The sequence below is a fragment of the Manduca sexta genome, chromosome 28 (genome assembly GCF_014839805.1).
Source record: "Manduca sexta isolate Smith_Timp_Sample1 chromosome 28, JHU_Msex_v1.0, whole genome shotgun sequence".
Lineage (NCBI taxonomy): Eukaryota > Metazoa > Arthropoda > Insecta > Lepidoptera > Sphingidae > Manduca > Manduca sexta.
In genome coordinates, this window is record NC_051142.1 from 15,164,229 (window position 1) to 15,189,163 (window position 24,935).

Genomic DNA, 24,935 nt, shown 5'->3' on the forward strand with positions numbered 1-24,935 from the left:
ATTTTTTTTTTGTGAGTTAATTGCATACAATTTTTAGTTTAAGTACGAAACCACACAATAAATAATTCATTTTGTGGAAACCAGACCAAGGCAAATATTGCTGGAAATACTCACTTTCACATATAGGTTTAGAAACAAAACCCAGAATTTACACGTTCATCGTCCATTTTAGCTCCCACTACAGCAAGATCAAAAACTATGTAATGTATAAACATTATTTATATAGTCACTTTATTTACTGATTTTAATATATTATACTATTATTGTGATTTGCCATGCCCGAATATAAAAAAATAAGGACTCCTATGTGTTCGTCGGCAATCAGTCGTCAACTTTGCGAACATAGGTTGCTTTGTGCCACACGGTGCCTACAAAAACATGCAAATATCGAGTGTTGAAGCTTTTCGGCTTTATCCCTTTAATGGTTAAATAAATACCAGTCAACTTTGATGCTCAAAGTGATATGAAAATGTATTGTCAATTTCTTCCTTGTTTACAATATCTATATATATAAAAATGAATCCCTATTTCCCTTGGTCACGCCATCACTCGTGAACGGCTGGACCGATTTCCCTTTTTTTTGTTATGTTTGATATTGTCAGGAGAAGGATCTTATGAAAGAAAAAATTGCGCGGAAGATTAGAAAATTTAAGAAAACGACAAATATTAATTTTATATAACTGTCAATTGTTTGAAATAATTATCAGCGATTGACAGAATGCGCGCTGCAAACAACGTCTGTCGGGTCAACTACTATATATTTAAATTTTTATCCGAGCATTATTATGGAATGTAGCTAAATGGCCTCATTTATTAGTATTAATAATGATATTTTTTTGTTCAAGTAACTTAGGACTCATAGTGTTACTAAAGGAAATTAAATTAAATTTATGCTTGTTTCAATTTCATTCGTATTGCGGTATATTATGATCGTAATTACATTACAATGTTTTTTCCGCCACACTGATTCAGGGAGTAATGCGAATTACAGACAGAAAACTAAACTAATTGTAACTCCCAAAGCTGAGAAATTACACTTTGTAGGCATATCATAATTATTAATTAATAATACTGCCACAAGAGTTCAGACGTAGAGACCATTACGATTTTTATATGTGCACATCAAAATGCACTGTACCTGATGTTAAGGAGTGTTTATTTTTTTCCTATGTTTTACTGTGGAATGAGTGATAGGAGTCGCTGTAGTGTTGTGTGTTGTGTATGTATGTGTGGCCGGCAAAGGGTGAGGCCTCGTTATTTATACCATGATATGGTATACGAAATGGGATCCATATATTATGTCTTGTATAAATTTTAGCTTTGGTGTGAAGAAAATTATAGCCAGTTGACGTATTAGTTTTTTTTACTGCTTTGAATGACGAGACAAACTTGCCGTTTACCTGATGGTAAGCGATGCGACCGCCCATAAGCAGTATACACACCATCAACACCTTGAATTACAAAGTATTGTTTGGTATTCCACTGCGCTCGCCATCCTGTGACATGAGATGTTAAGTCTTATTATGTCTGGTAGTTACACTGGCTACAATGTTCTTCAAACCGGAGTACAACAGTGACTACAAACGGCTGCTTAGTGGCAGAAATAGACATTACGGAGGTACCTACCGTGGCGGACTCTCACATATGAAAAACCTACCACCAAGTAAACTTCCTCAGTTTCAGGATATTGAGTGTTGCTGCGTTAGGCTTTAAGATTCAGATCTGGCGATAGTAAGACTGGTGTTTATACAGTCGTGGCGTATAATATAATGGTGGAGTAGAAATACTAAACTAAAATCATAACTATGTAAATTAAGCTATGTACTATGTCGTTTTCATCGAGCTAAACTAAACTAACTTAGTTTAGCTTTTGGTTTGCACTCGAGGTAGCACGAGCGATTTGCTCTTTTCCTTATTCAGTTACATTTAAATAAAAATTAGACAGGACGCCTCTTATATTCGTTCCGTGAATTAATGAAACCATTTTATTATTGTTTGTGGAATCAAAAAATAATCAATCTTTAATTACTTACCTAAAGGCGTGTAATCAAAAAACCGAAAAAATGTAATCAAAAAACTCAATTTTCCCAACTATACTGCCACTAGGCCAACACAAGGTCAAAGCTAAAAAGACAACTCTCAAAGGAAGTCTCAATGGGAAAGTTGGGCACATTTGAATATAAAGCCTAATTGGTCGCCAAACTTTTCTCCAACGTTGGAAAAATAACATTAAAACTCCAGTTGCTTTTTGAAGAGAAATTATGTGGAAATGTCAGCGCTGCGTTTTGAATGAAGGGTTGTTTATACTTTTTATTTATTAGAAACGTATTTTGAAGTACTTATAATACTAATATATGGAGATTATTTTTAATATTTGAATGCATTTATATTTGAAACCATAAACACAGAAAATTCCTTAATTACTTAGTTAACATTGACTTTTTTTGAACTTTATAATTTATAACCACTATATAATTTTCAATACCAAAATACTTAGTCTGGCCATAAATACTGTTACACTTAATTATAAAAAAATATTACATTTGAATTTCGAATCTGTCATTTTTATACGATTGTTCATTGTGTTTTCTCATTTTGGCGCCAATACATTGTAAAATATTTTGCGATATTAAAATGGTGTGGGGTGATAAAGAGAACCGAATCGCTGTGATAGCATTACACAAAGTAGGTATGGAGCCAAATGCAATTTTTAAAACTCTCCATACACTTGGTATTAGTAAAATGTTTGTGTACCGGGCTATTAATAGGTACAATGAGACCTCCTCTGTTTGTGACAGAAAAAGATCTGGCCGTCCACGTAGTGTTCGTACGAAAAAGGTGGTCAAAGCAGTAAGGGAAAGAATTCGAAGAAATCCTGTCCGAAAGCAAAAGATTTTATCTCGGGAAATGAAGATAGCACCTAGAACCATGTCGCGTATTTTAAAAGATGACTTAGGACTTGCAGCCTATAAGAGACGCACTGGCCATTTCTTAACTGATAATTTAAAGAAGAATAGGGTGGTAAAATCGAAACAACTACTGAAGCGGTACGCAAAGGGAGGTCACAGAAAAATTTTGTTTACGGATGAGAAAATTTTTACAATTGAGCAACATTTTAACAAACAAAATGACCGTATTTATGCTCAAAGCTCTAAGGAAGCTTCCCAATTAGTCGACAGAGTGCAACGTGGACATTATCCGACTTCAGTGATGGTTTGGTGGGGTGTTAGCTATGAAGGAGTGACTGAGCCATATTTTTGTGAAAAAGGTATCAAAACATCGGCACAAGTGTATCAAGATACCATTCTTGAGAAGGTAGTTAAGCCCCTTAACATCACCATGTTCAATAACCAAGTATGGTCCTTCCAGCAAGACTCGGCGCCGGGTCATAAAGCTCGGTCCACGCAGTCTTGGTTGGAATCGAACGTTTCGGACTTCATCAGAGCTGAAGACTGGCCGTCGTCTAGTCCCGATCTTAATCCGCTGGATTATGATTTGTGGTCAGTTTTAGAGAGTACAGCTTGCTCTAAACGCCATGATAATTTGGAGTCCCTAAAACAATCTATACGATTGGCAGTGAAGAATTTTCCCATGGAAAGAGTGCGTGCTTCTATTGATAACTGGCCTCATCGTTTAAAGGACTGTATTGCAGCCAATGGAGACCACTTCGAATAAGCTTTTTATATTTTTAATTGTTTTATATTTATGTATTAAACTGACACACTGTAAAAGTAATAAATGTTATTTGCAGTTAACAATTTTCTTTTTTCTTTATTACAATATTTATGGCAAGACTAGGTATATAGGAAACCAAATAAAGATAGTAAATGCTTGCCATGAATAACGATAATCTAAGTCCCTTGCTGATGTATGGGGTAATCTCGCTACCTACGTAAACCTAAAAACAAAACTGCTATTTGCCGTTGATGTTCTTAAGACAGTGATACTATACTAGCCTAAACAGCAAAGTCTATTCAAGCAGCACAAAAATATATCTACAATATTTCTATACATATACAAGTAATATTTAAAGAACTCAGCCTGCTATATAGTTGTTTAGAAATTTTTTTAATAGTTGTTTAGAAATAATAATTATTCTTATTCTTTGTTTTGACGTATCATAAGTGCAACTTTGTTCGCCTACGTGATAAATAAAGTATTTTATTTATTTATTTTTTATAGATTGCGGTAACACTATACTATTTATACACTTCCAGATTTCATAAATAAATAACGAAGTTCATTACACGCAAAATACATTCTGTGTGAGCGATAATAAGTTTATTAATATGCATATACTGAAACGCATACATCAATCCACATGACGGACGTCGTGTTGGCACATTCCGATTTGTTACGTGCCACGCCTGTAACGGGGTAAAAACACGTGACTGTACAATAAATGGGGTATAAGTGGACACTTTAACATCTTCCTGTTTAAGCTTAATTAGGATCCTTGGTAATTGAGTTAATTAAGAAAATTCTCGTTTAGTATAAAACAAGGAAATTTCCTATCTAACTAGGTATTAAAATGCCAAGCTGCAGCTTCTAACACATAATGAGACACTATCCAGCTTTGTAATTTGACTTTATGCATTAAGGATTTGCTGTTGAAGTCGCATTTTAGAATTAGATAATTAACTCCAAGGTTATGTCAACTAATAGCTACATAATGAAAACAGCAAAATAAACAATACGGCATTTAGATTTTAAGCACAAATAATGTCAAACGTTTCATTTCTAAGACTTAAGTTACGACATATAGCTGTGATATCTTTCAATACAGCTACGAGCTGTTTATCAAGCAATAATCCATTATTCTAAAAGTATAATCCCAGATTGTTTAACCCCGCATGTAGATGTTTTTCAATATTTATCTTGAAAAACTCCGAGAAGACGAGAATTTGTTCGTACGACCTAATCGTCCTCCCCATTAGCCTGTCACGACTCTTGCATACGTAATTTTCTTTTTATCTTCATCGTTGCCATTCCATGATACGTAACACCGCTTAGAAAACAACAGCGCTTGTAAGATACGATAATCAAGTATTTACGGCAGGGTATCCAAACGTATTGGAAATTTTATGGCAATGTTTATCAGAGGTCGAAGTGGTTGGGCCGGTTGAAGCATGGAGTGACATAGAATTTAGGCACAAAATGTGTAATCATTGATTTTAGAAAAGAAGAAAAAAGAAATCGGTCCATTTGTTAGCGAACTATGATGCCACAGATAGTCACGGATAAACATCTTAAAATTATAACACCTTTCACTTTTCCTCGGGGGTTAAAAAATGCTATTTAATCTGATACAAATATCAACAGTGAACTAAAGGCAATAATTTCAATAGTATAACTATATTATGAAACAAGGAATATATAATAAAATGAGCTATTAAACAAAATAGGTCAATAAATAAATGACAGTAATATTTCAGGCTTTCAGAATAATTTATTTGATTAGATCATCTAATAGTTTACGATCGCGAATGAAGCTAATAATACGTATTAAAATCCATGTATAATTTACATTCAATATAAGGTCATGCGTTACGCAACGGACCCAAATTTAGTTTTAACTGATAAATCTGTCCAACTAAACGTTAAATTAACCCAAAATGGCGACATTAATATTCAACGTTTGTAGGGAATTGTATTAATTTGATGCAACTCTATATTGCTACGTTCGACCATTTTAGGCTAGCGCGGAACAACGCAAAAGCGACAGAAGTTTGTTACACAACAATATATTGAACATTATTTACTCAGAGTAGACTAAACTGTTTTTGGACGAAATATATTCGAAATGTTCTCTGTAATAATTATTATAACTAATACGTTCAAACTAAAATTGATAATAGCATAATTTCTACAATGTTCATACAGTATTTTATTAATGTGAATTTGTAATATGGTAGGTATTGACTGTACATTAAAAACGATGAAATCATAATATTATTTTTATATAATAGTGAAATATAAATAATATCTTGGTTATATATTCTATTATATAAAAGTATTTTTAGAACATCAAAATAAATTAACTTTGTTAAATAATTATGCTTATGAAATAAGTAATAAGAGACTTCAATTATGTAAAACAAAATTTATTCTAACTATAACACGTAGATATAAATGCTCCAAATCTCACACTATAAACGTATCTACTTACAAATCAGCAATGTCAAACTTACCCCAATCGTTCTTACCTCCATTTTTCACTGTCACCTCTGCGTTGCGTCGAGCTGTATGCAAATCGTCCGTCTTATCGACACGCCGCCCAAGTTACACCACTTGAATAGCAATGGGGTATTTGCGCGAACAAATTCGAGGTACCAGTGATCAGATTTTGGATTGCGGTGGACCGCTAAGTATACCGTTTAGTGAATGTGTCGCATTACCCCTTGAGGTGTGTCTGGCGGGCGCTGTCGGGGCATTGGCTCCTGTAATAAATTATAAGCTAAATGTAGGAGACGTAAACTTGTAAGAAATAGCAATTCTTATCTATTACTCACGTTTGACCATGGTTGACAGCAGCTTTAAAACTAAAGTAATATTGCTAAACTTATTGAATGTAATGTGTGTTTTAAACTTGAGATTTATGGTCAAATTGTTGGACAAATATATTTATCTTTGAAATATTTTGTGTGGATCAAACCCATCATTTAACGAAAGTCATTTCTATAAATTTCGGCAATTCATCTATCATAAAAATGAAGTACAATTATATACTCCAACAGTGATCCAATAGTGGTATGGAATATTAATTTGCAAAAAATCTACAGGAATAAAAACAATAAAGAGATTTTATGCACAAATAAAAATAACCTATTATACAGGACAAAAACAGACATCCAATGCCAGTATATCACGGTAAAATAAAAGCATTTCAAACCAATGCTAATGTGCGCGAGTTTAAACACTACTTCGACAAACAAAACCCATTAATTAAACAAATAAATAAGCTTTTATTGTTCATTTTATCAACTGTTCATTACTGAATTATTTTAAACTTATTAAAGAGATTAATGACTTTAGTATTGCTGGTTTAATGTAATGATTAAAACTTTAGACAATACTTAATATATTTGAGTAGAGATACCTCTTTGCCACGGATGATATATTTATTAAGAGTTATTTTTTTATTTTTAGCTTATAATAAATTAGGGAAATTAATACTTCGAAATTATTTATAAAAAATTACGTCTTATTCTCACTTAAACTTAAAAATATATTTACGGTAGTTTGGCCATATTTATACCAAAATAAGGTCTTATTTACTCCCAACAATGTTGATATTGGGTAGGTAGGCAAAAATAATCTAGCACTCATTTCACCGACCATTGGCCGGCGTGAACGACTTAATTAAAAACAGCAGGAGTTTAATTTCCTCTCCACGACAGAGGCGTCGGAGGCAGCCAGTTGAAAATATGCACTGCCGCTCAGATGCAGCACATACTAAAGCGTTACTGTTTAGAGCTGTTTAGTTTTAGCTTTCGCTTCAACTCAAAATGAAATTTTAACTTTAACTAAAATCAGTGTTAGGTACGTGAAATTTAAAACCTCGAATTCATTTATTTGCATTCGTTTTATAAATAGAATGGTTCTATTAGATATAGTACGTGCATTGAGTACTTGGCGTTTAGAAAATTTCTAAGTTTGGACTACAACTGCGATGGTTTAAATAGTTAAAACGCAATATAAACAGATATCATTTAGTTTTTGAACAATACGTCACGACAACGTCGGAAACTCCACGAGGTTTCCTTGCCGTGGTTTCTTTTAATATTGAATTCATTTTTATTGTGAAAAGCGAGTCGACATCGCTCATTAAAACTAAAAGCTTCGTTAAGATTTATAAAAAACGATGTTATCCGATTATGTTATTTTGTTTTTAATTTTTAATGATTTCGCTAAGTGGCAAAACCTTTTACTAGTAAAGGTCATTTAATTAGGCATTTATATGCATTTATGCATATTATAATTATAGTTCTGCATGTATCAAACCATAAGTAGGTATATAACATGTAGCATTGTCCTGACATTCATAAATAATTAAGTATATCAACCGCTCGGTTTCTTCTTGTTGAAAATACAATGAGCATGAAAAAAAATCTTAAGATTAAACTATAAAATAAAGTATGAATATTCAACGTCTTAATGTATACAAAAGCGAAATACCCTTTTTATAAAATATATTCATCTTTCACCCATTGGAAATAAGCTATTATCAACCTAAAATTACAATAAGCACTACATTTCTGCATTAACCAATTCAAAAACAGTACCATGACGTCTTGTCAAATTAGAATACCGTACACAGAATATTGAACTTTACTGCAATTATGTATTCTACTGGCGTATAATAGTAAGATCACACGTATATTTAAGTGTAGTGCAACTGCATTGGCAGATGTTAAGAGACGAGCTAGTATCTAATTGAAACCGCGCCGAGTACCTTTCCGCTCCGTCGAACGTGTTACTAGTTCGTCGACTGGTCTCATTTGTGAGTGATAGCGAGTGCAGTCTCAGGGATTTCTGCTTTTTTTTTTATAATATGAGAGATTTTGTTTTTTTTAAACTGGTTACTTGTTTATAACGTTAATTCTCTTTTTTTCCGTTATATATTTGTACCTATGCATGTCTGTCTATGACACATACATTACTTTTCTTGCAAAATGATAACACTTACACTAATTGAAATAATAATAACAAGTCAATTACTGTTTTCATACTTAGCTCACTCTAATTCAGTTTTAATTAAATTTGAATACGAAAAAAGACGGTATATTTAATATATTATATTATGAAAATGTAACGATTTATAAAAAATCTCACGATATTTTGTCCAACTTGTAAAAATAAACTTTAATTGTTACGTATAAATTTAGCAAATAATATTATTTTATGTATCTATCTTTCTTGAATATTGTTAACGATATTTTACGGATAAAGATTATGCAAAGAAGTGCTCCATTATTATTTTGTATAAGTAACAATAATTCAAAACGTAAGCATCGCGGATCGCTCTTCCCATACTCCATCCACCAGCTGAACGGCTTTAGTTTATTGCTAATTCCCGAAACCCAATAAGCGTTTGACTTCGCCGCTGTTACAGCGTTTTTCTGCCACAATTACGCTTTTCACTTAATTATCTGCGATCTTCAGTTTCCGTTGTTGGCCTTTTTTTAGAAATACAGCCAGAATATTAAATAATATCCTCGGAATGTTTGTGAATGGAGTATCAGTCGAATTTGGATGGGGTAAAGACACAATATTATGTTTAGTGATCCTTCGCGCTGTTGGTATTTCGACGTAAAGATACGTGTGATATTTACGTCACGTCAAGCGAGGAAGGTCGGATCTCGGGACCGCGTTTAAATGTGATTATAAATAAATTTGCTATTTTTATCTGGTATCGAAATAGACTTATACGCTTTAGGTGTTCAGAAAAGTAAATAAACTTTAATATAATTTAAAAAATATTATGTTATCTTATGATTATTTTCTTTCAAGATCTATATTTATGATTTATCTGGATAGCGTTGATGATGTACGGTGTTCACCTGTTATCACGCGACCCAATCTCTCAATTTATGATTTTATATATTAAAAAAAGATTAAATAACTGCTGTGCTCTTAAATTAATTAAATAATAGTTGCCCATAGATCTATTTAAATATTGAAATGTCTTAATTCTTTAAACCACCAACACATTTCTTCGCTATTCCAACGTTGTTTCCACCGTTAGCCTCTATCCTTCAAGTTTTTTGTCCAACATCAGCTGCATTGGGGCCAACCTTCAGTTTGCCAACAAGTTGGCCGCTTGCCATTTCCTTTGGTATCAGATGTTTTTGTTGAATTAAAAAGACCATTTCAGTATAAGTTAAGAGGCTTTTTCCAAATTACAAGCAAATATTAGGTCAAGCGGTGACCCAGATCACGGGTAAAAAGGGGTAGAAATGAAAGACAGTGTCACACTAAGGCTGCAGGTGATTACAAATCGTTTTTCATCTAGGAATGTTCTAAAACATTCGGCACGCGATTTTGTCGAATGCAGGTTACTCAGATGTAGTTTGGTCGCTATTGAGGAGCGTTGTATTTACCCCTTACAATTGTTAAGATAAGCGATTCATAAAAAGGGTCAAAATAAATCCAAAGTACATGAACTTTGATGCTTTGCACTAGAAACGGGGTTAATAACACCTATATTTATATGACTGTGTAGTACGACTACTGTTCTGATCTCATCTGATCTGATCCCGGCCTGGAATTCCGGGCAAGTGATAGTTAGGTTTTTCTCATCACTATCAGCCCGGAGTATGAAATTTGAGCCTAAAATGGCGATAGGTTCGCCCTCTATCACATCATTAGACGGAGCACAGTTGGCGAAAAGTAGGTGACCTGGTTGCACCACTGCCTACCTCTTCAGGGATAAAGGCGTTATGTGTGTGATCTATAACCCCCACATATAGAATAGTATCTAATGAAGCGAGCTCTGATGTATACCCTCCCTGCCAGCCCGAGCTGGCTTCTTTGTTTACCAAGTATATTTTTCATTTATTTTATTGTCTTTGTTTATATAAGCTAATCTAATTAAGTAATAATTGAATATTCTCATGTACCTTGACTTATCATAAGTGCAACTATGTTCGCCTACGTGATGAATAAAGCATTTTTATTTTTTTTATTTTTTTTTATACACACTTATGACCTTTAATATAGTAAGGTCTTTGATACTACATAATACATTATCAGTCTTACTTATAAACTTGTTTTAGCGTTAAGTGATGATTAAGAATTGTTTAAATAGCTGTCAAAAACATTCCTAGTTTAAAACTTTTTTAGAGGCAAGATGGCGGATTTTGACTTACAGCTGATCGAATAAATTTGTGTTTTAACTAAGCATAGCTTTGCAAATTTTTTATAAGTATGAATGTATATTTCCTACTTAATACACTCTGATTTTAGCCCTTTTCTATAAAATTTATCGTCCTTTCGTGCCGCACTAAGGAACCCTAACCCATAACATCGCGCGTTGATCAATAAACTAATCGGCTGTGTTCCTAGATAAAAATAGTTCTGTTCATATTATGTTACATTACGACCTTCGCAAGGACAGGTATTTAGAGCAAAGAAGCGATATTATTTATCGTCGTAAAAAATACTTCATGCCGCCATGTTTATGTTAGTGCACAAGTATTAAATACCTAAGTAGTATTAGTTTAGAACTATAAAGATATATTAAAGATGCGATTTAGATTGCGATGCGTTTTTTTATATGTGCTGGGCAAAGTGACTGCACCTGATGGTAATGATAATGATAATGTCGACTGATGAGAGATGATTACCCCTCGGTAGTCGACACAATTATGCCGGCTTACTGGAATCGGATATACACAGATCCCGAAACACGACATACTTATGTGGGCCACTATGACGGATTATAAAACCTTGTGTACGGATGTCGCTGACCAGGCGGATATAAATATATACTACTACTACCAGCCTACTACCAGCAAAATATATGGAGATGCAATTGAAATATCGATTAATTTATTTAAATAAAAAAAAAAAACAACGTATATTTAACACAATCAAGTTCTCGAGAACTATCGAAGTTCGACCTTTGAACTCATTTCTCGCAACGTAATTATGCAGTACCGGAACTAATGCGGAAAATTGACGCAACCAAATTACGCAGCGCTTGATTTAAAACTGCGACTGTCTCGGTGGCGTAGTTTTACTGCATGCGCGGTACGATAGCGCTCTGAGGTCCTGGGTTCGAGTCCCGAGTCGGACAAAGTGATGTTTGGGTTTTCTGCTCAGTCTGAAGTCGAACATTTGCGCCCGATATGGCGATAGGCTCGCCCCCTATCACAGCATGGGACGTAACAAACTTGGCGAAAAGTGGGTGCCCTGGTTGCGCCTCCGCATATTTCTTCGGGAATAAATGCGTGATGTTCAGTGTCAGTGTGTTAATTTAAAAAATAATAACGAAATACTTCACGGAATCGAATCTACGGCCTCACACTTGTTATCTCCATTAACCACACACTGACGATAGTTAATTGAAAAACAAAAAGCAATTTCGAGATTCTTTTTATCGTAATTAATTCCTACCGCAACGGAGCCAAAATCCAAAGTAAATGCTATACAATTTGCGCGACATCGCAACGGTGTTTGCGAGAACCCCATTCACTTTTAAAAGTGCGTTTATAAAAGAAAAGTATCCGGGTGGCCGCGGGCGTCGCCTAATTCCCTCGCGTCGGGATAACCAAATTGCTTCGATTGGCTACAAATTGCGTACGATAATTACGAGAAATGATTTTATTATAGCACATAAAAAGATAAACGTATTTAAAAGGCATCAGCTTTGTGTGTTTCTTATCTGTAATTGTTAATTCAAGTGCTTGTGAATTTTTCAGAGATGTAATACAAATGCGACTTAATTATTAAGGGCTCTCGGTATAATGTTGTGTGTTTTGTGTTATGGCTGTGGCCCAGTGCGTGAGGCTGATCGTGCAGCGTTCTTTCTGGGCATTGAACAATTTGTTTGTTTGTGCTTTGTAAGAATCATTTCACCTATAGTTGGAACGCACTACACTTTTAGTGCGGAGTCAGAACTTTTAAGTGTTTGATGAAGTTTTTTTATCTCTAAAGATTAACGCGGGATTTTTAATCTAACTACTGCCTTACGCCGTTGCCTAACTATTACGTTACGACTGCAGTGCTGAGGTCTCAGGTTCGACCCCGAGTCGGGCAATATTGGGTTTTTCTACTCAGTATCAGCAAGGAGGCTAGAATTCGTGCGAATATGGCGATATGCCCCAGATCATAGGTTCATCAGATCATAGGATCATCAGATCATAGGACGAAATATGGACTGGGACATGTGGGTCCACCATTTGCACCTTAATCTGCCCCTTCTGATATAAAAGGCGTAGGTGTGTGTGCGTGGACTAGCAAACTGTATAATATTGCGTTTCATTCTATACGGACTTGGGGCGGTGATGACAATATCGAGCACTTAAAATCTTGTGGAAAATTTATTTGCTATATTAAATATTCTAGTGGTATAAACTGATAAATAAACATAAAACACGAAGTTTCAACATTTTTATTCGGAACAAATCAATTCGTTTGGATGGTCACCCAATGAAAACAAGAAATCGGTTATTTTCACAATGTGTTTTTATATTTTCCAACGTAGAACCGATCTAAAAATACAATATACTATGAATTAGATAAATAACCTAATGAAAGAAATAAGTTTCTATTCGATAATTTAACAACCTTTGTAAACATGGGTGGACATGGTTTAGGTACCAAATGGTTCATTAAGATTTCGCATTTTGACGTCGACCGGTGTACGCCAAGTTTTTAACCGACTTCATAATAAATACTAATTCATTGGGACGGGAAGCATCTCTAGATACTGCCCATAAATAGCAGCAAACCCACTCGTTGGTAATAAGGTGCTTTGCTGGCAGAATATTTGTATGCGCCCGGATAGCAACCACCGTACACAAAGTATAAAACCCGCCGTAGTAACCCATGCAAGTGTGTAGGGGTCTGGCATCAGCCTAAGTATATCCAGTTTCAGGTCTTACAGGCCGGCATAATTGTATCGACTATCAAGGGTAATCATCTCTCATTAGTGAATGTATTCCTTAGCCCTACTCGACTAATCATTAAGTGTGGTGGGATCACTTTGACGTGCACATATTAAAAAATCATACTGGTCCCTCTACTTAGAGCTCTCATGACTATCTTATACAAATAATTATGACATGCTATTATAAGTATGTAATCTCTTTAGCTTTGCGAGTAAAGCGAAAATAATTTAGAATGAGCAAGGTGACGTGGTCAGTCGTGCGAAAAAAAGACGAAAGAAAAATGGCCCGAAACTGAACCGCCTGGCCAGCGGACCACTGCGTTAGCGATACACTTTTGCTTGCATTTTGCTTAAGATCGGACGGATCCTCTCAATCGTTGCGTTTCGCTAGCTATATTTTTATATTCTTGCTCTTTTGTTTATTTGTTAAATAATTTGATTAAAATTGTTGTTTTTTAGTCAATAAGTTAAGTTTTTGTTATAAATAAGTACTAAATACTATTTTAGTTTTGCGTTAATTGTCCAACATATCTATAGTTAAAATATAGCTTATTTGTATGTCTGCAATCCGAATTACTACCCGCATCAGCGAGGTGGAAAAACATTGTAATTAAATTACGATCATAATATACCGCAATACGAATGAAATTAAAACAAACATAAATCGAGAGGCCATTACGCTACATCCCATGATAATTAAACGAATAGAGTTCAATAATTACATTCAGTTAACGCGGCGATTGTCTCTTTAAATATTATTAAATTATGAACCGCAAAAATATAATTAATGATCGAAAAAGTAGTGAAATTACCGCATAATATTCCCCTATCTGATGCGCATGTAATGGAACACTGTTATAGTTTCTGAGTTCTTTTAAAACTAATAAACATATTAAAAACATGATTATAATCTATACGTGTTACGATGCTCTTACAATCTACTTACTATTTTACTATGTCGAGATTTTCACCGATATGGATTATCTATGTGGTCAAAATATTATTATCCATTTTAGCTCATGCATAAAAGTTACTACTGAACAAGAATGTTGTATTCGTGTAGCTGGATATTATAATTAGGATGCCCCGTGACTACAAAGTCTGCAAAGTCTTTGAAACGTCAGGAGAAAATTATATAATAATATAAAAACCACAATAATATTCGCAAAATAGTTTTACTTCAAAGTATAGTAGCGTTTCATATAATTTAGTTCTATAAATTACCCACCCAAAAACCTCCAAATCTTACATTCATCCAGGCCACACAATCACATAACTCATTTCAAACCGTGTTATCACACGAAATGCAAAACCTTCCACAATAAATATTCATACAGAGTTGACAAAAGAAATAAATTACACCAACATAAAGCAGTATGTTTACTCATTTTACGCTAAACGTGTGCGTGCCAGTGTTTCGCCAATTTAGAATGCTTCTTTTGTTGCCTTTAATTTCGACGTTACATTTGGGTGCCGACGCATTTCGAGGAATTTTAATTCTGTTGTAGGTAGGTATTCGTAACTAATTTGGTAAAGCTATGTATTAATATTACAATTACCTCACCGTTTTGATAAATAGTACCATTTCGTAGTGGTAGAGTATGTGGCGTAGCGAGACGTCTTGGGTTCGGTTCCTCGATCGGGAAAACTGTGTTTGGGTTTATGACATGACTTGCACCGAATGTATACACCATTTCTCGATCACATGGATACTGTTCGTACGTATCCCCGTCCAACGTCGCTATTTTAGTTCGACGTCCACCTGCAAGGTGGAAAGACGACTTAACAAAAGTCGAAGTAACAAGCTGAATGCAGGCCGCTTTTGATTGATCCTTATGAACATCTTTAGGAGAGTAGTTCTTACCAACTACCATCATGTAATATGCTCATACGTAGTTAACGATCTGTTTTTTTTAATTATTGCTTTTAATAATAAGACGAGCTTGCCGTTCGCCAGATGGTAAGCGATACGACCGCCCATATGCATTGAAATACCTTCCAACACCTTAAATCACAAAGTATTGTTTGGTATTCCACTGCGCTCGCCATCCTGACACATGACATGTTAAGTCGTATTATGTCCAGTGGTTACACTGGCTACAATGTTCTTCAAACCGGAACAGTGCCTACACACTGCTGTTTAGCAGAAATAGACTTTGCGGTGGTACTTACCCAGGCGGACTCTCACATATACCTACCACCAATAACCATCTGTATACTTATATTAAAATTCTCAACTAACCACACTCGACTGTGATGAACAAAATCCTTCTTTCGTCATCAAACAAACTCAATGAAGCAAAAAGTTACAGCACACCGTGACATGACCTTAAAACTGCGTTTCTTCATTATCCAGCTCATAAATCAACAATATTGGGCAAGGTCGCCGCGTAATCTGCTTTAATGGTACCACATGCCGGTTTACGATCGGCCCCATGTGTGCCGACACGCGATTGCCGGGTTAAGTTTGCATTACACTAGGGTTAGTTCACTGTTACACTCTTACCCCCTTATTCATAGACGTTTATCTAAGGATGGAGTAAAGCTGTGATAACAAGTCTGTTTCTCAGTGCTGACAGCATGGCAGTCTTGGCAGTGCGTAGCCGTAGGGCCGTTGTGATTAGATAATATTGTTGTATCTAAATAAAAACCTTCTATGAATAAGGGGGTTAGTCCACTCATTTTAAGTTATGATTAACTAGTTGACCCTACTGATGTTGTACCGTCTTAACTATGAATTTGCAGCGCGTATTCGGTCAATCGCTGAAATTAACTTTTCTTAAATTTTCTAACGTTCCGCTCAACTTCCTTAATTTTTTTTTCATAAGATCCTTCTCCTGACAATAACAAACACAACAAAAAAAAAATAGTGAAATCGGTCCAACCGTTCACGCGTGATGGCGTGACTAAGGGAAATAGGGATATATATATATATATATATATCCCTATTTCCCTTATATATATATATATATATATATATATATATATATATAGATATATGAATATTTTGAAAGACAACGAACCGTTGACCGCATAAAGATCGCGACAATTTGTTGGATGCAAGACTGTATTTAAAATGGTTACTCAATGAGGCAGTAATTCATAGGTCACATATTGATGTGTAAGCGCGTATGGAGATCTCGTTCCATCTCATTCTTACGCACGCATTGTAATTCCCTATGACGTCACATGCTTGTATTACGCCTCTTTTCTCATTTCTTGACACTTACTCCTTCTGCCAATATTCAAAGACATAACTTGTTGATTATGACTGGATTTTAATTAATCTTTCTGTGCTAAAATGTATATGAGGTAAATATTTGATAAACACAAAGAACAAACATTAGTCAAATGCTCTATTAAACGCTCAGAGTAGAACAGCTTTGTACCTAATTACAAACTAAACGTAGATTGTTATTATGAAGCAATTATTACATATTGCGGATAATTGTTCATTATAATTAAACTAACTCTCGATTACAAGACTGTAGGTATAATATAACAGGCTAAACGCTTAATTATATTTTGAGCTCTTGAATTGAAGAAGCAGGAGTATGTTTTATTATTAACCAGTGTTGACAACTCCTTTCTTGCCGAACCTGTAAAAAGTAACTGCCTTAAAAAGTAAACAAGAAACATATAGCACCAAACATCAATCACCAGTTTTAGTGGTAAATCCGCTAAGTTGGCAACACTGTCTTCTCGTATATCAATCCCATGGCATTGGTATAAGAGAAGACAGTGTTGCCAACGAAGCGGATTGGTCTTATTGCTCAAGATAATCTCTTACAGAATACCATGGTACTGACATTTGTACGTTTTTTTTGCACTATTTTTACTTAAAAGTACACTAGTGTACAATAAAGTTTTATAAATAAATAAACTGATGTTAACCAGCGGACGGCCTGAAACAGGCTAACCACAAGACGGCCTGGACTAAGGCCTAATCCCTTACAGTAGCAGAGGAGGCCTGTGCCCAGCAGTGGGATATTATAAAATATAGGGCTGATATTATTTATTATTATATATTTCACAGGTAGTTAAAATTATAATTATAGAGGGTAGATTATAACTTAGAAGAAAGATGATAATGTAACGCTAGAACCTCCTCTGCTACCCAAAGGACACCAATTGTATATAAGATTAGCTTAAATCTCAAAGATGTTGGAAGTATACACCAAACACTCTTTTTGGTGTCATTTCGCATACGAAAAAAAAAACACTAAAAATAATGCTGCGCGCGCATTCATTCCTTAACTTTTGTAAATCACTCAAAATATCAGTCAACGCGTATATTTGTTCGTACTTGAATGTAGTTCGTGGTTAATTATATAAGACTACAATAGTGTTGACGTTAAATATATTGCAGTCAAAATATATTCACCAAAAGACATTGCAAGAAAAAGAAAAGTTGACGCAATAGTGATTTTGAATATTTGTGACTTATAGAAATGCTTCATTTCATAATAGCTACCTTTTGCTTCTTGTTCATTTTGTATGCTCTGTATAAACGTGCTGATGGATTTTTAATTAAACGTCGTTACTAAAGCCAATTTTGCAGATGGTTATTGAAATTTTATAATAATAATGGAGGGACGTTTGGAAAAAACGAGCGCTTTCAGAGTTCCATTCTTGCCAAGTCAGAGACAAAACAATGTTTAATAGGTGAATTTATTGCACGCTTCGATAGTATATTTTTAAAATGAAAATCAATTTAAATTGTATTCATCAATTGGCACTTAATTGTGATCCTGTTATATAATAGGAAGAACCACGCTGTAGATTAAATTTTGTTCTAGCAGTTCTTTCTAGCGGAAAATGTTTGCGAAAATAGTGTTAGACCGAAGTCTAGCTTCTTATTAGTAAGGATCAACAGTCATAAAGCAATATCAATCCTACAATAGTTGTTAGTCGTTCTTTATACACAGCAGGCCTTGTGCCTTTCTCAGTTTTCTCCTTACCGAACCACTTTCTAATAAAGCCGCTAGTACAATATTATAATACTTGGTGATTACTTATGTATCGCAGTATAAGAACTATTTTCTTATTATAAGAAGATCCATAACTACCTACTTATAATTCTTCAAATCATTGTGTTATATTTGTAATATTAGAATATTTATATACTACTTTATTCAAGTCGTTGGTGCAGTAATCATTATAATAAGAATTTTACCATACAAGATCATGCAAATTTACGTTTACGTTAACAAATAATACAGATAATTCATCATAGAAAAAGACAGCCAAGTCTAGACCTCGCGTCGTAGACACCTGGCGTCTAATCCAAAGGTCTGAATTAGATAAATAAGCCCTAAACAGCCCTTGGACCCTTCACGTCCGGCCCGGTGTTATGTTAAGTACGAACAATCCTTTTTGAACAAAAGTTTTCGGGTCCTTTCGTCGCCGGAATATAAAACGATTGTAGGTACGTGTTTTTTGGTTGGTATCCTGTGTTTTATAATGTGATGGATATTGATGGACGGTGTGGTTGACGCTGGAGTCTGAACTCTATAAGCCATCGCTTCTTAGGATTCCCACATATCACTTTATATTTGAGAGAAAGTTTTAAAAGAATTGAAACAAGATTAGTTAATTAAACCAAGTGCGTGTGTGTACTAAGTTCGAGGCCTTGTAGTCATTCTAAAGCACTGATGGAGAGTCATTCTAATGTTCTGATAGAGATCACTATAGGGTTTTTAGTCGGTTAGAATGAACCTTACATAACTTGCATAAGCGCGACGGTGATCTTGGAGAATTTTTCGCATGACAAAAAAAAATTAATACAGTAATATGCCTGTCTTCACCTTAAGAAATTTTAAAAAATGACCCCACCTGATGGTATTTGGAGGGTGGTCCTGTAGAATGTCGACTGACGAGAGATAATTACTCCTCAGCAGTCGACACAGTTGTGTCGACCTGTTGGAACTGAATATACACAGGTTGATCCCGGAACGCGACACGCTTACATGGGCCAAAATCCAGATCAAAACTTGACCTTTTGTATGTTAATATTTTTACAAGATAGACATTTTTAGACAGAGTAATTCGTATGATGTGATTTTTATACATATGGTACAATTTCTTTTTTTCTTTTATTGCTTTGAATGATGTGACGAGCTTGCCCTTTGCCTGATGGTAAGCCATACGACCGCGTATAAACAGTAGAAACAACATCCAACACCTTGAATTATAAAGTATTGTTTGGTACTCCACTGCGCTCGCCATACTGAGACATGAGATATTAACTCTCATTATGTCCAGTAGTTACACTGGCTACAATGTCCTTCAAAGCGGAACACAACAGTAACTACACACTGCTGCTTGGCGAAAAAAACAGACATTGCGGTGGTACCTACCCAGGCGGACTCTCACATATGAGAGACCTACCACCAGTATACAAAATACCAGTCAACCCTAATAATCAACGATAGTTTCTGTTAATTAAACATACCAGTAAGTTAGAGCTGTGTCGCCAAATGCTCTTTTGGCACTGAATATGAAAGCGTGTTTTTTCGCTGAGTTGGCAAGGTGTCAACTCCTGTTCCCCAACATGGCCGTTCCGTATATCTGCACGCATCTTACATAAAAAGATATTTTCGTACTTTTATGTGATCTTGGAATGAATTTATACGTATGTCCAGAAAGGAAGTAAATGTATAATCAACAGTGTATTGCCCTTATTCGATAACTATCAAAGGAAATAACCCTTTTTTATCATGACACGACATAATTGACAATATTTCATTTTTTTTTTACATAGTCAAATGTTTATATTTTATGAAACTAGATCCTTTTCTTTTTTCAAATCTCCAATATTTTGATTCATGATTTTAATTTTGACTTTGTTTTATCTTAAAAAGTCGTAAGCACCAAATGACGTCATATATACGGCTAAAGACGTAATGGCCTTTGTTTTGCAGTAAAAAAAAGTGACAGTTGTGACGTACACTATTGTGATAATGACAAATGAGCGTGTGTTCGTTTTTTTAAATGAATAGTAAGGTGGGCAAAGAAAATTATTTCTTTCAACCATATGTATGACGTCATCAAACATTTTCTAATTTTTTATTTTATTCTTCTAAATGTGTTTAAGTGTTAAATTAAATTTAAATAAATACATATTCGAACTCAGAGTAGAACAATTAAGAAACCAAATTTTTTAGGCACGTTTAGATTTTGTAATGTTATCAATTCAACAGTGGCCCTAATCGTATTTCATAAATATATTCCTTTCTAACTATGTAAATATACTCTGTGAAAATTTGAGGTATTAATTGTTTTAATTCTAATTATTATTTTTTTAATTATTTACCTATGCGGTAGATTCAGGTAACCGTTTAAAAAATTTCAAGTCAATACTATCTGCCAATTATAATAAACGTGATAATCTATGTTATATACCTAATAATTACATAAGGGGAAAGCTATGTATCAAACAGGGGAATCTCCCCCCTCTCTGCCCCCATCGCCTCCTAAACTCCGTGTACATTCAAATACAAGATTGTAAAAAAATATTAATATACGTTAATGTAATATATGCTATATGTATTAGGTACTTTCTAGTACTCTTTTGTGTACCATTTATATGAGACATAATTGACATACGTCTTTTAAATTTAACCGTCTTATATTTCACTAACATTAACTCCTAATTTATGATACTAAAACTAAGTAACTTTACCTACGTCCCTATCGAAGTTTCTAGAACCAACCTAATCAGACAAGACACAAAATGTACACACAGATGGTCCTGAACATAATGCCGATCTACAATCTATTAGATGTGAACCGCTGATGAATATGGAGGCTGCATTAGCTTGCCTCCAGAGAGTTTCCAAGATCAATAATAATTCTGAGATGCTATTAATTGATTAAGCAAATGAATATTAATGATACACATTGATATCGCGGAGTAACAGCGTGTTGGGTGAATTTTAAAGTGGTTTTATGGTCTTGAATATTTTTTTTTTTATTATTTCACACAATTTTTTTTTTTGGCCTTCCCTCTCGGTCTCGTTAAAATAGATTGCAGAGTAACAATATTAACATACAATATAGGCTATACAGATAATACAGCTTTCTATAATTGTACGAATTTTAGAATGAGTTTAAAAGATCCAAAGATCACATACTCTCTATATTCAGAAACAATTTTTATATTACTAACTTTAACTCGCGGCTTCACTCGCGTGAGCGCCTGTTCTCTAAAATAAGTAAAATATAGCACTCAGAAGTAACGTAGCTTAATGTTAGTGAAACAATTTTCAAAATCTGTTGAGTGTATATTAGGGTATGCAGTAGTTGAACTACCGTTTTTTAAATTTCAACCAATAATATAATGTATCCCTATTCCCTACGGTTGTCTGGAAGAGATCGCTTAAAGCGATAGGACCGTTTACTGTGCATCGTATTTTGGTTCGTTAAGATATTTGATTTTTTTTATATTCGTTTATCATGTGTGTAGCTATTGTATTGATAATAAAAAAAATGCTTTGAATGATGAGACAAGCTGCCCGTTCGCCTGATGTTAAGCTATTCGACGGCCCATAAACAGTAGAATCACCATTCAACACCTTGAACGACAAAGTATTGTTTGGTATTCCACCGCGCTCGCCATCCTCAGACATGAGATGCTAAGTCTTATTATGTCCAGTACTTACACTGGCTACAATGTTCTTCTAATCGGAACACAACAGGCGGACTCTCACATATGAGAGACCTACCACCAGTAATTATTGAATTTAAATCATGCACACAAAACATACACAAAATTAATGAAGAATTCTTGCTATCCATCCTATATGACCGTGTGTCACGCATATCGGATCCCATCAAAAACATGTATAGCATAGCAGATACATATTACCCCACTCGGGTTGTTTGAAGAGTGGCCTACTTAAATATGCCCCGCAGAGCTACTACAGAATACATCTTCATAACTATTGCAGTTGATTGTTAATTTTTAACCGACTACGGCCAGCTTACAGAGGTAATGATTTTAGCATCGTACTGTATATAATATCCAGGTTGGCTTGGAAATTGTAAGGGGATGCCAGAATTTTCAGCAGTGGACTTCCAAAGGCCGAAGAAGAAGAAAAAATATCCAGGCTAGGTGTTATTACTGTCTTACTATACTAAATGCAATACCAAGTTGATATCAGACGTTTGTTTTCTATAGGACAATCTTAGATAAACATAACAAATATGTCTACCAAAAATCCTGAGAAATCATATGGGATAGGAAAGGAAACGGGTCTAGATCTTTGATGTCTATTACTAAGTGGCTTGCGGCTTTACCTGCGTTAAAAGCCTTTCCTCCAATATTCTCTATATCACTGTGTACCTCCATTAACACTATCTATTTAGAAAATTAGATACTCAATTATTTCCTACGGAAGCACGTTACTAGGATAAAAGTATTAATACATGATCGCTACATTTTATCATTTTGGATTAGAATTTCAGGGCGGGTAATCATTTTATTTGTTTCAGTATTTTTTAAAGAAAACGACATCCAAATTAGAATTGTCATGTTTTCCCAGGCGTAGTGTAACGCTCGCCCCTATCATTCTAGACAGAAATAAACAGTAGAAGGTTCTTTAAGTGTGCCTTTACCCATATCATCAGGAAAGTAGTGATAAAATAATAAATCATCGTATATAAACGGAGTTAGTTTTTATTACGAAATTACACGAGTGAAGCGTGAAAAAAGACAGAACGTACAGTTTTTTTGTTTTTAGAAGAAACCTATGCAGTCACAATAAATGACATTAACAAGGAGGTTGCGTTCATATTTCTTCATCCTCTCCTGAACGCAAGCCCAGTCCTTTCAGAAAGTTGTGCAGCTTCGGCTTGAGGCTGTTAACATTAAGTTTGTGCTGACGTACTTGACAACTATGTCACCAGTTGCCACTTTGTCCCGGACATAATGATGACGAACATCAATGTGCATCCTCCTAGCATAATAAGCAGTGGTACCTGTAAGTTTAATTGCACTCTGATTATCGTAAAACAAAGTTATAGCTGTAGCCACAGTTGAAGGCCACAACTCCTCATTTAACTGCTTCAGCCATAATGCCTCTTGAACAGCTGCAAACAGCGCCATGTACTTTTCTTCTCTTAGGAACATAATCCTCATCATTCGTGATATACAGTAAGGTATATGATATACAGGCATACATTTTAATAAAAAATATCGGGTCCAAATTAAAACAAAACATTTAATGTTTTGAAAATTCGCAGTCGGTAGGATTCGAACCTACGCTCCCAGAGGGAATCTGATTTCTAGTCAGACGCCTTAACCGCTCGGCCACGACTGCTTCATGCCAACATTACAATTTACTATGTAATAAGTTTAGCTAACCAACTATATCATCAATACATTGATTAAAAATTTATCTTCTTATAGAAGTGATATGTCAATAGTTTCTGTTAAAAATATTATTTAGACACTAAAATGTAATCTCATTATAGAAAAAAGTATCAGTTTTACACTGATGGGGTGTCAACTTTATTTTACCCTGACCAAATTGAGATGTGAGAGATTTTTTTTAAGAAATTTGTAATGCCTATCCTATTAAAAGCCAAAAACATTGGTGGCTCCTTTTCACGGCCTTCTTGAAGTACTTACATCGAACTTACTTTATAGTTTCGTTGATTTAAGAATTCAAAAACTAAAAAATATCAAGGAACAGAAAAAACGTTTAGTGGAAAAAATGGTTAGCTTAGTAACTTGGCTAGTTTTAGTAACCAATTATGATTCTAAGCTTTGGTATCGTATAGTGAATTGTGAGGTGTCATCATAAGGCAGTCGTGGCCGAGCGGTTAAGGCGTCTGACTAGAAATCAGATTCCCTCTGGGAGCGTAGGTTCGAATCCTACCGACTGCGTATCTTTTTGTGGTAGATTTGAATTTATTCTATATAACCTACAACAATAATCATTGGAATACCGAGCTACAGTTCTTCAGTACATATTATATACTTATATTGCATATCCGCCTGTGATTTTAATTACAAATGAGTGCATTTTACTCACAAATATGATATATCAAAAATTAATTAAAAATATACTTACAAGTTCTATCTATAAGGATCAGAGGTCGTTTCCCTTTTACAATCGTTAACGCTAACGTTTTGTATGAGAAAAAGTTATTTAAGCGATCAACTTAACGTAAGAATATGTCATACCTATACCTATATTTTTTTCTACATTCGCTTCATCAATTGTAACAAAGCGTCTCGGCCAGTAGTTATATTTTTTCTTAAGCCGGAAAGAGGAAAGAAACATTGCATACTATTATTAATTTTCTAAGTTAC

The 24,935-nt window shown here is 34.6% G+C and overlaps 2 non-coding genes across 2 annotated transcripts; one reads left to right on the forward strand and one right to left on the reverse strand.

The window, feature by feature from the left end:
- Positions 1 to 23,855: 23,855 nt before the first annotated feature.
- Positions 23,856 to 23,937, reverse strand: Trnas-aga. The gene has a single exon. It is a non-coding gene; the product is annotated as a tRNA-Ser (tRNA).
- Positions 23,938 to 24,424: 487 nt separating this feature from the next.
- Positions 24,425 to 24,506, forward strand: Trnas-aga. Its single transcript has one exon. It is a non-coding gene; the product is annotated as a tRNA-Ser (tRNA).
- Positions 24,507 to 24,935: the final 429 nt, after the last annotated feature.